Source organism: Orcinus orca, chromosome 11 (genome assembly GCF_937001465.1).
Source record: "Orcinus orca chromosome 11, mOrcOrc1.1, whole genome shotgun sequence".
NCBI classification, from domain to species: domain Eukaryota; kingdom Metazoa; phylum Chordata; class Mammalia; order Artiodactyla; family Delphinidae; genus Orcinus; species Orcinus orca.
In genome coordinates this window covers 37,595,999-37,613,084 of record NC_064569.1, presented here as the reverse complement: position 1 = coordinate 37,613,084, position 17,086 = coordinate 37,595,999, and the positions used below count along the sequence as shown (strand labels likewise).

Here is a 17,086-nt window from a genome sequence, read left to right as displayed (position 1 = left end):
AGCCCTCACCCTCAGGTATTATATAATCCACTGTTACATAACCACACTGTGAAATTTCAAAAGACTTTTTCTATTTCACCCAAACCTATTTTTTTCCCATTCTCCAAGGTGAATTATGAAAGCATCTTAAGGCACATGACTCAAACATTGAAAGCCACGTTGTAGCTGAAGACAATACCCAAGCCAACTCCTACTACCTCTTCCCCAGCTAGACGCAAGCTCATGCACCCGTGGACACGACACACACACACACACACACACACACACACACACACACACACGCACACACACCACTCCCCAAAATATGTGGAACCTTACACACAACAAAAAAGCAAATTGGAAAAAAACTGAGGAAGGTGTTTCCTGTTCATCAGTATAGAATCCCTCAGCTAGATTAGACCATGTGAGTGAATTCATGCATCAACAGGGTTGACAGAGTACCAGCAGTGGCCAAAGTATCACTGTGGTAGCTGTTTTCTTCAGGGAATTAAGTTCTCTTTTTTTTGAAACAGACTTACTGAGCATTAAAGCTAAATACCACACTGGTGCATTCAGAGGAAAAAAAAAAAAAACACCAATTACCAAACATCCAAGGGAATTCTTCAATCCCAAAGCATACCAGCTAGTTAGAGGCACGAAAGGACTCTCTGGCATTCTGTGGTTTCTTCCCATACAATGGACAGAGTGTAGAGGCTCTTGAGGAAGGTCAGTTCCCAAAGGAAACTCACAGTTCAACCCTCTCATTTTACAGGTGAGGAAACAGATACATAGACAGATGAGAGGTCTTGGCTCAGGTTGTTCTCCTTTTAATCACTCTATTTGAGACACAAATCAAGGTGAAAGACAACTGAACTGGAATCTTCATAGTAATGATACAATCTTAGAGGCATTACAATATTTTCCCAACTTTATCAATGTGTACTCCATTGACTGTGAATAATTACCCTGGAAAAGACATCCCTTGATCATACCACAATGTAATACCTGCTCCTTCCAAACTCTGGACTGTAAGTATCCCTACTGTGTGCTCTTAACCCCCTCTGCTTTTCCTATGATGTCTCTTATCCAACTGAATTTTAATTCCCTGCATCTGAATTCCCGTTAGACCATAAGCTCCATGAGGGCAGGAAACTGTCTCATTCACTACTGTATCCCGGGACCTAGCGTTGTGCCAGTCCAATTAAGTTCATTCATTCATTCAACAAGTATTTATTGAAGGCCTACTATGTACCCTCCTCTATTCTGTATGCTAGATACAGCATGGAACAAAAAAGGTCAACCCCAGATCTCATGGAAATTACATTGTAGTGGAGGCATGTAAGATGTCATTCAGTTGCCTGTCCCCCCTAACCCGGGTAGCACATCCTCTCCCAGTTTCTATGTGTATTGGCTTCCAGCTCTCAGCTGCCTTCACTCCCAAGAGAACCAACCTCAGTTGAGGGGCGCTGACTCAGCCAAAATGTCACAATGCCCTCTCCTGGTCTACAGCCAATAACTGACTGATAGAGTCAAAGGGCCAGCTCCTTGTCTCCAGGTGCATTTTATGGACCAAAAAATTCCTTGCCAAGACCAGACTTTCCTTGAAACCACATCCTTGTCTGGCTGCTTCCCCACTCCCTTAAAAGTTTTTCCTGAAGATTCCCTCAATATGTATTTGAATCCTTCCTTCCGCTTCTGCTTTTAGGAAACCCAACCTAACACAGAAGAGAAGAAAATAATAAACAATTAAACATGTATATGTATACCATGTCAGATGGTGATTACTGTTTTGGAGACTAATACAACAAGGGAAAGAGGAAGGGTATACTGGGAGACATGAGAGTCCCATTTTGGATGAAATGGTTAGAGAAAGCTTCTCCGATAAGTATGACATTGGCAGTGACCTAAAGGGAATAACAGTGTGAGAAGTGTGGCAGCCTGGGGATGAATGTTCCAGGCAGAGGGAACCTCACACACTGAGGTGCAATTGTGTGTGTCATGATTGCAGAGCAAGGAGGAGGTGGGAATAGGGCAGCCGGGTGAGGATGGTGGGGACGACGTCATAAGCAGACGGTTGGACCTTGGGATTAATCAGGAGGATTGTAAAAGGGCTTCCTTCTTCCCACTGCAAACTAGTACCAGCACACTGAAATGAGAGCAAGACGTGCATACGAAAACCGTCACCTCACAAGACTAAGTCTCTTGTAGAGATGCTATGGATGGAAAAGTATATATGTGACTGTGAGGACAAGATACCATATATCTTAGCAGAAGTGGACAAGGAAAAAAAATGGTAGTAGAGTTCTCTGTTCCTTTCTATTTTTTATGGGGATTTTCCCCTCATCTTTTATACATACCCCTTTTCCACCTGTACTCTGTCCATCCTAATCTGGGATATGATTTCCTTTGTCAATTTTGAATTATTATACTATAAGTCTATAAATTAATTTCACTACTCTTGTGATATTAGTGTAAACTATTACACAGCCATATTTATGGGAAGGAATCGAATTGTATACTTTTTTCTTCTCTTCTTTTCTCTTCCCCTCCCTTAGTTCTCTTCCTTTCCTTTCTCTTCCTTTTCCTTCTCCTTTTTCTCTTTCTTCTGTTCTTCTCTGGCATTTGGGAAAACAGTTGCTTTAGTAAACAAATATAGATTAGTGACCTACTTACTCAATGATGGCCCTACCCTCTGTCTGTTGCCTGAAGCCAGTCTAGACAACAGCTACCACTCAATTGGTACAAACTATTTTTTTTTTTTTTTTTTTTTTTTTTGCGGTACGTGGGCCTCTCACTGTTGTGGCCTCTCTCATTGCGGAGCACAGGCTCCGGACGCGCAGGCTCAGCGGCCATGGCTCACGGGCCCAGCCACTCCACGGCATGCGGGACCTTCCCGGACAGGGGCACGAACCCGCGTCCCCTGCATCAGCAGGTGGACTCTCAACCACTGCGCCACCAGGGAAGCCCAGTACAAACTATTATTAATGAAAACCAAAGTAGAACCTACAGAGTGATGCTCAAAAGATATTATTAGGTACAGTCTGGGGTTGCTTTTCTTATCATCGCTTCATGATATGAGCAGACTTATTTTCTATTTCTTTGGGGATAATAGTACTCACACAAAGAGTCAGGTGCCCCTCCTGTGATTCCACAGGGTATGCATAATACTTCTAATAATAACAGTGGCCCAAAAGTCTGATATCTTCTGTGTGTTCAGATCTGTGCCAATCAATTTACATATATATATTATCTCATTGAAACTGTACAACAAACTTGTGAGGTGGTTATTACTATCTCCGTTTTACAGATGGAAAAACTGAGGCTTTGAAGTAAATTAACTTCCCCGGGATCACTCATCTAGGAAGTGGCACCTGTGGGAACGCAGCCAAGGTTAAATAAATCCAGAACTGGAGCTCTTGAATTTTACTCTACACTGCCCCCCACTTACACTAATTCATGACTTTTTGCTTCCATTTCCATCTACCCCATCTCCCCACCACTGTTCTGTGAGCTTCCTGAGAGTAGAGACTATTCTAATCATCTTTGACTATCAAATACAGTGTTAGGGGCCCAGTAAAGTATACTGTCCTCTCTTGGTATCTGCAGGGAATTTGTTCCAGGACCCCAACAAGTACCAAAATCCACACACGCTCAAGTCCCTTATATAAAATGGCGTAGTAGGGCCGGTCCTCTGTACCTGTGGGTTCTGCATCTGTGGATATGGAGGGTCAACTATTCTGTTTTCCCCACCTGAGCTCTAAACCAAATGAGGGGTAAGACGAAGAGTAAGGCAGATGTAGATAAAAGATATCAGCCTCATTACTGAAAAAGACTAGGCTGGAGGAGGCAGCTCCCTGTGTAGGAACAATGGTGTTCCTGATGCCAAACTCCAGAGTTAGCCACAGTCACGGCCAGTGCCAGGAAAACCACAAGTGCCCGCTCTGAAGTGTAGGGCTTGATTTTTGTAGCAACATGGATGGACCTAGAGATTATCATACTAAGTCAGTCAGACAGAGACAGACAAATATCATATGATGTTGCTTATATGTGGAATCTACAAAAAAATGATACCAATGAGCTGCTTTACAAAACAGAAGCAGACTCACAGACATAGAAACAAACATGGTTACTGAGGGGAAAGGGGAGGAGGGATAAATTAGGAGTTTGGGATTAACAGATACACACAACTCTATATAAAATAGATAATCAACAAGGGTTTAGGAGCTCTATTCAATATCTTGTAACAACCTATAATGGGAAAGAATCTGGAAAAGAATATATATATATATAACTGAATCGCTTTGCTGTACACCTGAAACTAACACAACATTGTAAATCAACTATACTCCAATAAAAATAGATAAAATAAAATAAAATGGAAAAGCAGACTGGAATGAGTAGAGAGATTGAGGAAGGGCTGATCCACACCCAGCTGACCAGCCCATATCTCAGTAGTATGAGTGGAGGCACCTGGAGAGTGACTAACGGAAGTCTTTTCAGGGGAAATAAGAAGCTCAGGCCAAGGAGTTTCCAACCGCCTCCCCTAACCTCGGTACCTGGAACTCATTATTCTTGAATTAGTTAGGCAGGAGACTTGTCGTAAGATCAAAGGATAGCTTTATCATAAGCTGTGCAATGTAACTCTGCAAGTGGAGAGTCCAAATCCACAGCAGATTTGGGGAGAGCACTCAGGTTTCTTAATTCCTGTATCAAATGTACGGTCTGCTGGTACACAGAGCCACCCCCTCTTTTAAGCTCAGGGTTTTCCTGAGGACTGAACTGGGGACATCCTGGCATATCTTCTGGGTCCTAGAGGTGGGGTACACACATAAGTCCCAGCTTTGGGGAGCATCAGTGAACAGAGGAGCCCCGATGAGAGCTAGGACACACTCCTGGCCAGGAGGCAAGCACAGCTGTGACACTTCATTGAAGGTGGCAGTGACATAGCCTCAGCTCTTAGAGAAGGAGGGGAGCAACAGACAGAACAGGGCTGGAGCGTTCCACTGGCTGCCCAGGGTGCTTCACTTTCCCATTAGGAGACATCAAATCATGCCCAAGTCTCCCAAAGCAGCGTGATGTTTATAGAATCTCAGAATCTGCTGGCTATCATCACATCTATCCCTCGCCCCTGATCATATCATTGAATTCATATGTGTCAATATTTTTACTTTGGAGAAGGGAGAAAAACAGAACCTCTAAGTCAGCCAGCCAAAACAAAATAGCAGAGCCAGGCACAGAATTTGAGTCTCCTTGGACAGCCTATACTCAAAGAAAATAATCCTTTGCTTAAATTGTCTAAATTGGCTGCTCTAGCTTTAAATTTTGACTTTCCAAATTGCTCTGGCTTTATTGGCCCATGGGAGCTGTTCTCTGCTGCCAAATAAGAAGTGGGGAATGGACACTATCTCAACAACAAAAAGCTGGCACCCCGTCACCAGGAACCCAAGTGTCATGGCCTAACCCAGCCCTTATCACTGGATTTTGTTCAGAGGCTTGAATGAAAGTACCAGCCAAAACTCTTTTATCAACCAGCTATTTACTTCCACGGACATTACTTTAGCAATTTTATACTACCCAAATAGATTTTATCCTAACCATGTAATAAGGATCAAACTCAATTCCAACACAAACCCCCTGCCTTGTACATTAATGCAGTATAAGCCTGTGCTCCCCAGCATGGTGGTGAAAAATTTCTTTAATGGCTTTATCCCTGTCTGCTCTATTCTGGTCTGCACAGAGAAAATCAGTGGCCAAAACTCAGAGATTTCACTCGTGGCCCCAGCTCTATCGCGAATAACTCAGTGAGGAATCGGTAAAGGTCAGACCAAGGATGACTCAGTAAAATCCATTGTCCATGGGAGAGACATCAGAATAGGTCCAGATGAGAGTGACATTTGTTTAGAAGGAGCATGGGTCTATAAAATGTTATCTCTGGAGCTCAGCTGTTCAAACAAAAAGATAAGATCTTGAAATAATGGCTAAATAGATGTAATCTACTGTGAAAGGTTCGAATCCATCATCCAAAGCCAAGTTAAATCAGGCGTGATGGGAATGGAATGATGCTATCTCTGCCGGGTCCCATCTAGACAAACACAACCACCTAAAAAATCATTAGGGCCCAAGCCAATTCTCGACCAGAGATAATCCCTAAAATCATGGGGACAGCAGCAGTGCTGTTTCTCCACTCACCATTCAGTAAATTAATAAATGTCAGAAGGTTGTGCATGCAGCCCATGGAGTTAAACTTCACATGCCTGTTAAATTCAGGTAAATAAGGTAACTGATAGCATTCTGATTTAGCTTAAAAGAAGAGAGATTAAATTATTTTCCCTGGACAAACTACAGAATGCAAATAATATGATTTTGAAGATACAAAGAAAGAATGATACAAGGGTAAGTCCTAGTTAACGTAAGAAAAACAACATTAGTGACAGAAAATAATTTAACATTTTCACCTCACCAAACTCTCCAACTTGACTTTCTCCTTCCCACTGACTCAAGTGCTTTTCAGAGTTACACACTTAACAGAATCACTCAATTGTCAAAATTGTTAGTATTGCATTCATTATCCAGATTAACTACTGATCTTGATGAACTTTGGTTTGTGATTCTTTCAATCAGTTAACTGTGGAGTGGAAATCAAAATCACAAAACTGAAAAATATCAGAGAGAGTTGTCCGTTTTCATCAAGAATATTTGCATAAAATTACCTATCTTTTGAAATAAAAGCCTATTTTTTACACAAAAATTTTTTAATTTATTTTAAAAACCCAGAATCTTAGAGTGATACAAAATGATTTCTAAAGTTACCATCAATATTAGTAAAATAAATCAATAAAAATAATAAAAAGTGTCAGCAATATTTGCACAGAAAATGAAATAAAGCTTAGAGAATACTTTTAGGTTTAAGATGAAGGTTTAAAGTTTAGGATGAAGTGTAGGAGACACTATTGGGAAGACACAGGTCTCTGGTACCTTCCCTTGTTTCTTAGTCCCTTCCCTCCATGGAAGACACCCAAAATTGTCTTCTAATAACCAAGATTAGACAAATTATAATACATGTTTTATACTTGTTTGTTTTAAAAACAAAGAGGCCAACAAAGATAAGAATACATACTTATCAGCCATATGTGTGTGGGTTTATTTGTGGACTACCTATTCTGTTCCATTGATCTATGTGTCTGTTTTTGTGCCAGTACCATACTCTTTTGATGACTTTAGCTTTGTAGTATAGTTTGAAGTCAGGGAGCAAGATTCCTCTGGCTTTGTTCTTTTTTCTAAAGATAGCTTTGGCTATTCAGGGTCTTTTGTGGTTCCATACAAATTTGAGGATTATTTGTTCTAGTTCTGTGAAAAATGTCATGGGTATTATGATAGAAATTGCATCAAATCTGTAAATTGCTTTGGGTGGTAGGGACATTTTAAAAATATTAATTCTTCCAATCCATGAACACAGGATATTTTTCCATTTATTTGTATCATCTTCAATTCCCTCCATCAATGTCTTACAGTTTTTAGGGTATAGATATTTCACCTCCTTGGTTAAATTTATTTCTAGGTATTTTATTCCTTTTGGTGCTGTTGTAAATGGAATTTTTTTTTGCTTCTTCTTTCTGATAGTTTATTGTTAGTATATAGAAAAGCTACATATTTCTGTATATTAATCTTGTATCCTGCAACTTTACTGAATTGATTTATTCATTTTAATAGTTTATGGGTGGAGACTTTAGGGTTTTCTGTATATAGTATCATGTCATCTGCAAATTGTGACAGTTAAATTATGACAAAGGACACAAGAATATACAGTGGGGAAAAGAGTCTCTTCAAAAAATGGTGTTGGGAAAACTGGACAGCTACATGTAAGAGAATGAAACTAGAACATTTTCTCACACAATATACAAAAACAAATTCCGAATGGATTAAAGACTTAAATGTAAGATGGAAAACCATAAAACTCCTAGGAGAAAACATAGACAATACATTCTTTGACATTGGCCTTAGCAATATTTGTTTTGGATCTGTCTCCTCAGGCAAGGGAAACAAAAGCAAAAATAAACAAATGAGACCTAATCAAGCTTAAAAGCTTTTGCACGGTGAAGGAAACTCAACAAAACTAAAAGACAACCTACTGAATGGGAAAAGATATTTGCATATAATATGTCTGATAAGGGATTACTATCCAAAATATATAAAGATCTCATACAACTCAATATCAAAAAAACAAACAACCTGATTAAAAAATGGGCTGAAGACTTGGAGAGGCATTCTTCTAAAGAAGACATACAGATGGCCAGCACACACATGAAAAGATGCTCAGCATCACTAATCATCAGGGAAATGCAAATCAAAACCACAATGAGAGATCGCCTCACACCTGTCAGAATGGCTGTCATCAAAAAGACAACAAATAACAAGTGTTGACGAGGATGTGGAGAAAAGGGAACCCTCGTGCACGGTTGGTGGGAATGTAAATTGGTGCAGCCATTATGGAGAACATTATGGAGGTTCCTCGAAAAAAATTTTAAATACAGGTATCATATGATCCAGCAATTCCACTCCTGGATATTTATCCAAAGAAAATGAAACACTAATTATAAAAGATACATGCATCCCAACGTTCATAGAAGCATTATTTACAATAGCCAAGGTATGTAAGCAACTAAGTGTCCATAAACAGACGAATGGATAAAGAAGATGTGGTTTATATATGCAATGAAATATTATTACTCAGCCATAAAAAGAATGAAATTTTACCATTTGCAATAACATGGATGGACCTGGAGGGTATTATGCTTAGTGAAATAAGTTGGAGAGATAAAGACAAATACTGTTTGTTTTCACTTATATGTGGAATCTAAAAAATAAAACAAATGAATGAATATAATAAAACAGAAACAGACTCACAAATATAGAGAACAAACTAGGGGTTACCAGTAGGGAGAGGGGTGGGGGAGGGGCAAGATAGAGAAAAGGGATTAAGATGTACCAACAACTATGTATCAAATAGGTTACAAGGATATATTGCACAGCACAGGAGATGTAGTCAATACTTATAATAACTTTAAATGGAGTATAATCTATAAAAATATCAAATCACCATTTGTACACCTAAAACTAATATAAAATTGTAAGTCATCTATATTCCAGTTAGAAATAATAATAATAAAATAAAGCAGGGAGTGGGAAGAATACTCACTTATCTCTTGCTCCCATCTCAACTCAGTAAAAGTTTAACCATCTTTCTTGACACGGTGTCCGGCAATCAGGTGCTTTTCGGCCTCTGAGCCCCACTGAGACTTGCTTCAAAGGCAGAAATGTGCCGCTCAGTGCCTTCTTGGTGATATGGATTAAAAGAGCAAGGTTTTAGGAGATTGACATCTGATGAACTATTTCTCGTGTAACCTGCCTCACGCCATTCAGGGAAATGAACAGAAGAAATCCTGGGGACCGCTTTTATGGGAAACAGGATGTCCTGAGTTACTTCTGAAGCGTCCCCACTCACGTACCAGGGAGGCAAGACTTCCCCCAAGCCTAATTTGCCTAGCAAAGATGTTTGTCACTTAAGCCTGCTCCCCACAGACCACCCCACTTCTAGAGAACAAAGACCAAAGACATTTTGGCTTCAGCCCTGACCACCCTGCACCCCACTTCCTATCACTAATACGTTACCCTCGCACTGTGTGACCAGTGCCTCTCCGGTTCACAGTACAAACTTTCCCAGGCACAGCAACACCCATCCCCTGCCCGACTCTCATTTCAAGAGATGCCAGAAGTCCAGCTTTTCTCGGCTTACTTTAACTCCAGCAGATGTGCAGCATTGGTAGGTTGAAAGAGCCAAAGTGGGCTTCTGTAAGCTACCAACTGACACATCCAGTCCTTCCCCAGAGAACGAAGAGAATGAAGGAAATGAACCCATCTTGAAGCTCAACCCTGGTGGCTGCCTCTCCGTCATTTCACACACAGTGAGCTCTGAGATATGACCATTACCTCTAAGACAGGATGTCTGTGGGAGTCAGGAGATAGCCTCTGGGTGGAAATGAGAAGAAGTGTCTCGAGACCAGCCTCATGGGAGTTGTTCTGCAGTGACTTCACACGGACCCAAAACATCGGCTTCCCCGACTCCAGAACAGATGTCCCTTCCCTCAGCCACACCTGTCGAATCACCATCCTCCCCCTTAACACCCCTCCACACCCCACAACCACACAAAAACGCTCCCTCTGTCTGCTCAGCCTCTGTCGCATTTTGTACTGCTTCTGATACATTAAATATTCAGTTTGCAGTATACACGTGTAACTGTTTAATCCTCCATTAAACAGTGAAAAGGCAAGAGCATTCTTTTTCCTCCACAGCACCTAGTACTGTGCTCTGCTCCAGTAGGAACTCAAGAACTGAACTGAATAGAGACAAAATGCTTAGCCTGCCACCATTACCAACATGCTGCTAAGATTAATGTTTATGTCTATTATTCTAAAATACTTGAAAGCCTCAAAAAGAAATATTCTAATAGATCTCAGTGAAAGAATTTAGTTGGAATTTGAGCATGTATGCTTTTTTTTAAGAAACGAGTATTTTGACCAAAAGCCTAGTACTTAAGGCTTTCCTTATGTAGGTCACTGGATGTAAGCAGAAATACATGATGTAATATGATCAGGCAACATTTAAATCATTAATAGCAGTTAATCATGGTAGAACAGAGTGATTGTCTTTTTCTGCCACTGAAATGTACCCGCCCTCCCTCAGAAGGTGGTTATGTAATGTGTCACTGTAATCCTACCTGCCCCACTGCAAAAACTGTCTTTAATGGTACAGAAGCTGCTCAGCAACCTGAAGTATTATAAATGTATCCTTCTGTCTCATCCTAAGAATTGCCCAGTCATTTTCACCAGGCTTTCGTTCCAGGGATCCATCCTGTAGCCCAGCATTACAGAAAGAACAGCCAGCAAGCGGGCCAAGTGGCAGGAAACAGATCCTGAAAATTCAAATTAGAGAATGACACACCAACCCTCCATACCCTGGCTGGCCGCAGTTATCAGAGTCACTGAGGTGCCAAAGTAGTTTGTTTCGCATTCATTGCCCAGATCCCCTAGGGATGTTGACAGACTTTGGTCTGTGATCCTTTAGTTAACTATGGGATGAAAAATCAAACTCACAAATGAAAAATGTCAGAGTTGCCTGTTTTTTTCCAAAACAGAGAGCTGTAGGCAATTCAGCAGCAAGTGATTCCAATGAGTTGCAGAATCATGCAGGTTGGCTTCTGATGTCCTAGCCTCTCCCACCGGGGTGTCCCACACACAATTCTTCTGCCCAAGAGTGAGCATCACAGTGCCTCCACGTCTGCCTGGGGGTGACATGTGGTGGGGTTAAAAGGGCACTAGATCCACATTCAGATCTCTTTCCAGCAACACTGACTGTATATGGATGTTGACAAGAAGAAGGTTTCTTAAATATTTTATTTATTTTTTTAAGCTAAGGAATGCAAGAACTTCCCTGGTAGCACAGTGGTTAAGAATCTGCCTGCCAATGCAGGGGACATGGGTTCAAGCCCTGGTCCAGGAAGATCCCACATGCCACGGAGCAACTAAGCCCGTGCGCCACAACTACTGAGCCTGCGCTCTAGAGCCCGCGAGCCACAACTACTGAATCCCGCATGCCTAGAGACCGTGCTCCACAAGAGAAGCCACCGCAATGAAAAGCCCGCGCACCACAACGAAAAGCAGGCCCTGCTCACCGCAAGCAGAGAAAGCCCACACACAGCAACGAAGACCCAACGCAGCCAAAAATAAATAAATTTTAAAAAAGAAAGGACTGCATGAATACATGCTCATTTTAGGCAACTCAAACAATACAGAACAAGGTAAGAAAAAGGGTTGGTCCTCCTTCACTCCCAGCAATTCCACTCTCCTCTCCAGAGATATTCCCAATGGAAATTTTAGTGTATGTTCATTCAGATCTTTTTCCTGTGTGTGTATATAGACACATGTATATAACCATGACATATATATATATGTATGCATATATACTCACACACATATATATCCATAATATATGATCAAAACCTATCTATAAAATCCTTTTGTGAATACTCTTCAGTGATACTGTATTCACTTAACAACATACTTAGAGTTCCCTGTTTTGTGGGAACTGTATGTATTGCCAGTATTTATGTATTCCCACAGTAAGTTACTTATCTCCAAGCTTCAGTTCAGGTCCCGTCTCCATAAGACGAGGATAATGCGTCCACTTTCACAGGACTGTGGAGTGCAACAGTGAGAAGCCATTTGCAGGGCAGGGACTCACAGATTCCTTCCTGGTCAACCTCATCCAAAATCCTCATTTTTATTTGTTGTTTACTCATTTATTTTCTGTCTTTGGCCCACTAGAATGTAAGATCTTGAAGGTGGGGTCTGTGTCTTTTTAGTGATGTGTCCCCAGTGCCTGGAACAGAACCGGATGTCACACGGGCACAGTAAATGCTCACTCAACAGCTGGCTCACCGGTTTCTCAGCCATTTTCATCTGTACTGGTCCTGCCCCGAACTGCCAGCTGAGCGGGAATCACCAGGTAAAGGAGGTTTGCTAGCCCACTTGGGGCGTGGAGGTGGGCAGGCCTGGACTGCCTCTTAGAAATGAGTACGTGAGGCAGAAGCAGCTGGGGCAGATCAGGCAAACATACCGCGAGGGCCAGAGAAATGCGAGACGTGCAGGAGGATGGCATCAGAGCACGGGGTGAATGCGTGTGTTATCAAGAGGGGTGCATAAAGTTGCGATTCCAGCAGATTCAGCCGATTGATTTCTGTCTCCTGGGTGGGAGACGCCTGGGCCCCAAGTATAAGCAGGGTCAGAAGGGGTAGCTCCATCTCGCACCATCAGAAGGCAGCTCCTGGATAAGAGGGTCAAAAGGTAGAAACTTCCACTGATAAAATAGTTATACACACTACTATGTATGAAATAAGCTACAAGGATATTTTGTATAACACAGGGAATAGAGCCAATGTTTTATAAGTATAAATGAAGTATAACCTTTAAAAATTGTGAAGCACTATATTGTACACCTGTAACTTATGTAATATTGTACATCAACTATACTTCAGTTTAAATAAAAGAAAACATAGTCATGGGGATGTAATGTACAACATGGTGACTCTCTCTACATATATATATATATATATATATATATATATATATATATATGTATGTATTGCATATCTGAAAGTTGCTAGAGAATAGACCTTAAAAGTTCTCATCACAAAAAAAGATTTGTAACTATGTGTGGTGACACGTGTTAACCAGACTTGTGGTGATGATTGTGCAATACACACAAATAGCACTTGTGGTGATGATTGTGCAAATAGCAATTGTTATGTTTTACACCTGAAACTAACATAATCTTTTCTGTCAATTATATCTCAGTTTTTTTAAAGGCAGAACCTGGCCCCAGAGGCAGCATGGGAGCTTCCCATGGAAGGAGTCTGGAATCCTGCAGTGCTGGAGCTGGAAGGGTTTTGGGAATATCTAGTCCTATAACTCTCAGACTCTTAATATGGATCAGAATCCCCTGGGCACTTGGTCAAATGCAAGTACCTGGGCCCCGGCCATAGAAATTCTAAATTCTGATTCTGCAGGCCTGGGGATTTGGGCCAATCTCTTGACGATACAGATGAAGAAAAGATCCAGGCAGCACACAGCCCCCGGGAGGGTCAGAGCCGGAGCATGTACACAGCGAGGGAGTGGAGAGCTGTTCAGCGGGAGGGTCTGGGGTGCAGCAGGAAGCTGGGAATGCTGTGTCTCCTTCAGTGAGCAGCTGCAGAGCACACACCGGTGCAGCGGTCCTCCACATCTGGACCCCAGACCACAGCATGAGCATACCCTGGAACTTGTTAGATAAGCAGTTTCTTGGACCCCACCCCAGATCTACTGATGACAGACTCTGGAAGTGAGAACCAGCAATCTGTTTTAGCAAATCCTCCAGGCAATTCTGATGCTCCCCAGCGTTTGAGAACCCTACAACAGGAGGTAATCAGGTAACCATCTATATGCATTGCCTTTTGGAAAAGTTCAACTTGCTTCTGGATATGGTGTACCTAGTGTTCCAGAAACTCACTGGAAACCTCACTGCCAATACACTGTCAAGGTCATACTCAGGAGAACTTGACAAATGACTCCACTTTCCTATCCAGAGCAACTGATCAGTTCCAACAATTTCCAGAAATCCATTATGTACTGGAAATTGATGATGCAAAGTGTCAACACCAGCTGAGCTGCCTCCCATGGGAGCTGCTGAGAGACACATTTGCCATCATCATCACAATAACCATCACCATCATCGTCGTCATTGCCAACATTTACATAAAGCTTACTATATACTGGACACTGTTACTGGGACTTTATAAATATTTATCCACTTAATCTTCCCACACACACACAAATTGATCTGCCAAAAATCCCACTCCACCTAAGGGTCAGAGTAGTGTTTTGAACCCAAGCAGATGGCCTTCTGAGCCTCCACTCCTGAACTCTGTGCAAGAGAGGCAGCCTAGGTCGTGCTTAAGAGTACTCAGTCTGGAGCCAGGTCACTGGATTTGTAGTTGGCTCTACCGCTTACTTGCAGCAATCATCTACTAACCGGTCTCCTGATCTCTAGTCTCACCCTTTCCTGGAAATCCATCCTAGAATAATTATCTTTCATATGCAAATGTACTTTTGTCACCATCCTCCAAATCCTCCCATTTTCTCCTCCCATAAGAAAAAAATCTAAGCATAGGATGCTATTCACAAAGAAGTTTCTGCTTACTCATCCTGCTTTATCTTCTACCATTCTTCCCAGGGCACTGAGCCACACCGTCCAGCGTACCACTCCTTGATTAGGCCAGCCTATACTTTCTTGGCTGGAATTTCCTACCATCCAGCCCTCCACTCAGGAAATTCCTACAGACTTTTAGTTTTGGCTAAACCACTGCTTCCTTTAGGAAGTCTTCCCTGGGTTTGCCCCTGTTCAAGCTTAAGGCATCATTTTTGTTTCTGCTTCCATTGGCCAAATCCCCGTTATGGTGGTTAGTATATTGTGTTGGAATTGCCAGCCTGTAACTCCGGTAGCTTATGAACTTTTGGGAGCTGAAACTACCATTTCATCATTTTGTGGCAGTCCCAATGCACATCATAGATGCAAATAAATATTGATTAAATGAATGGATGGAGTGCCTAGGAGACAGGTGAGCCCTTTACTTTAGGGAAGGCAAGGGATAAAATTCAAGAGTAACTAGAGAGGGGACGGAATAACAATGAAGTCATCATAGTTGGTGTGAGACAAGACTCTAAGAATCCAGTGTATAAACAATGCAGCAATCCAAAGCACAGGGCTGAACTGAATAAGCATCATTTCCTGGCATGGCATTATTGAGACCTCTTCAACTGGGCATCCAGTCTTAGGAATCACTTAGTGGAAAATGCCTCCACCTATCCAAAAATTTATTGGTACTCTGTACAATACAAGTTTCTGAAACTCCCAGTAGGATTCTTTCCTCATTGAAAAGAGGTCTCTCGAAAGGGGTTCTCCTGGTGGAGATTTAGCTCACAGTTGCATGGATGAGAGGACCCACCTTGAGGATGACCACTCACGAAAGCCACATGGCAGAAGAAGTAGAGGCAATGGCTGGAGTGAAAGATGGGAAACTGATCTGAATACATAAAAAGCCCAGACTTAAGATTTCAACCACCAAACATCTGAGTCATAACAAACTAAAAGAAGACTTTTTCTTATGCCTAAATTTTCCTTTTGTTAAGAATAAACTGAAAGTACCAATGATGTATCTAAAGTTTCATTACGGTGGCTTGATTAGTTTAATGGTATGTCCAATAGTGCTTGCCTTATGGTTACTTGAGTTCAGTCTGTTTGTCTAATATACGAATATGCCACTAATATACATTGCAAAATAAATTGTCATAATATATGTGATATAACATATACAATATATCCACACATATAAAATATATACAAATCTATACATATATGTACACACACATTATCAGGAAAGAGTAAAATGACAAACTGAAAAAACAAACCTTAATGGCATACTCCTTTAATAAAAATCTTCCTTATTAAAAAGTGTCCGCAGTCTTTGAAAAGTAACAGCTATCTCAAAATTTTTTCTGGAGTGAAAATTTCTCCCACAGAATGGAAGAAAATATTTGTAAGTGAAGCGACCAACAAGGGATTAATCTCCAAAATATACAAACAGCTCATGCAGCTCAATATCAAAAAACAAACAACCCAATCAAAAAATGGGCAGAAGACCTAAATAGACATTTCTCCAAAGAAGACATACAGATGGCCAAGAAGCACATGAAAAGATGCTCAACATCACTAATTATTAGAGAAATGCAAATCTAAACTACAATGAGGTACCACCTCACACAGGTCAGAATGGCCATCGTCAAAAAATCTACAAACAATAAATTCTGGAGAGGGTGTGGAGAAAAGGGAACCTTCCTACACTGTTGGCGGGAATGTAAATTTGTACAACCACTATGGACAACAGCATGGAGATTCCTTTAAAATCTAAAAATAGAACTACATACGATCCAGCAATCCCATTCCTGGGCATATATCTAGAGAAAACCATAATTCAAAAGGACACATGCACCCCAATGTTCATTGCAGCACTATTTACAAAAGCCAGGATATGGAAGCAACCTAAATGTCCATTGACAGATGATTGGATAAAGATGTGGTACATATATACAATGGAATATTACTCAGCCATAAGAAAGAATGAAATAATGCCATCTGCAGCAACATAGGTAGAACTAGAGATTGTCATACTGAGTGAAGTAAAGTCAGATAGAGAAAGACAGGTAATATATGATATTGCTTATATGTAGAATCCAAAAAACTGGTACAAATGAACTGATTTACAAAACAGAAATAGAGTCACAGATGTAGAAAACAAACTTATGGTTACCAAGGGGGAGGGAGGAGAGATAAATTGGGAGATCGAGACTGACATATACACGCTACTCTATATAAAATAGATTACTAATAAGGACCTCCTGTATAGCACAGGGAACTCTACTCAATACTCTGTAATGGCCTATATGGGAAAAGAATCTA

General features: G+C 41.2%; 1 long non-coding RNA gene across 1 annotated transcript in view; it reads right to left on the bottom strand.

Annotated features, from left to right (window-relative positions):
• The window catches only part of LOC117203022 (uncharacterized), an 82,667-nt gene that overhangs the window by 41,941 nt on the left and 23,640 nt on the right, over positions 1–17,086 (bottom strand). The window contains exon 3 of the long non-coding RNA XR_007470016.1: positions 9,176–9,312. This is a non-coding gene — a long non-coding RNA (uncharacterized LOC117203022). The remainder of the gene's footprint in view (positions 1–9,175; positions 9,313–17,086) is intronic.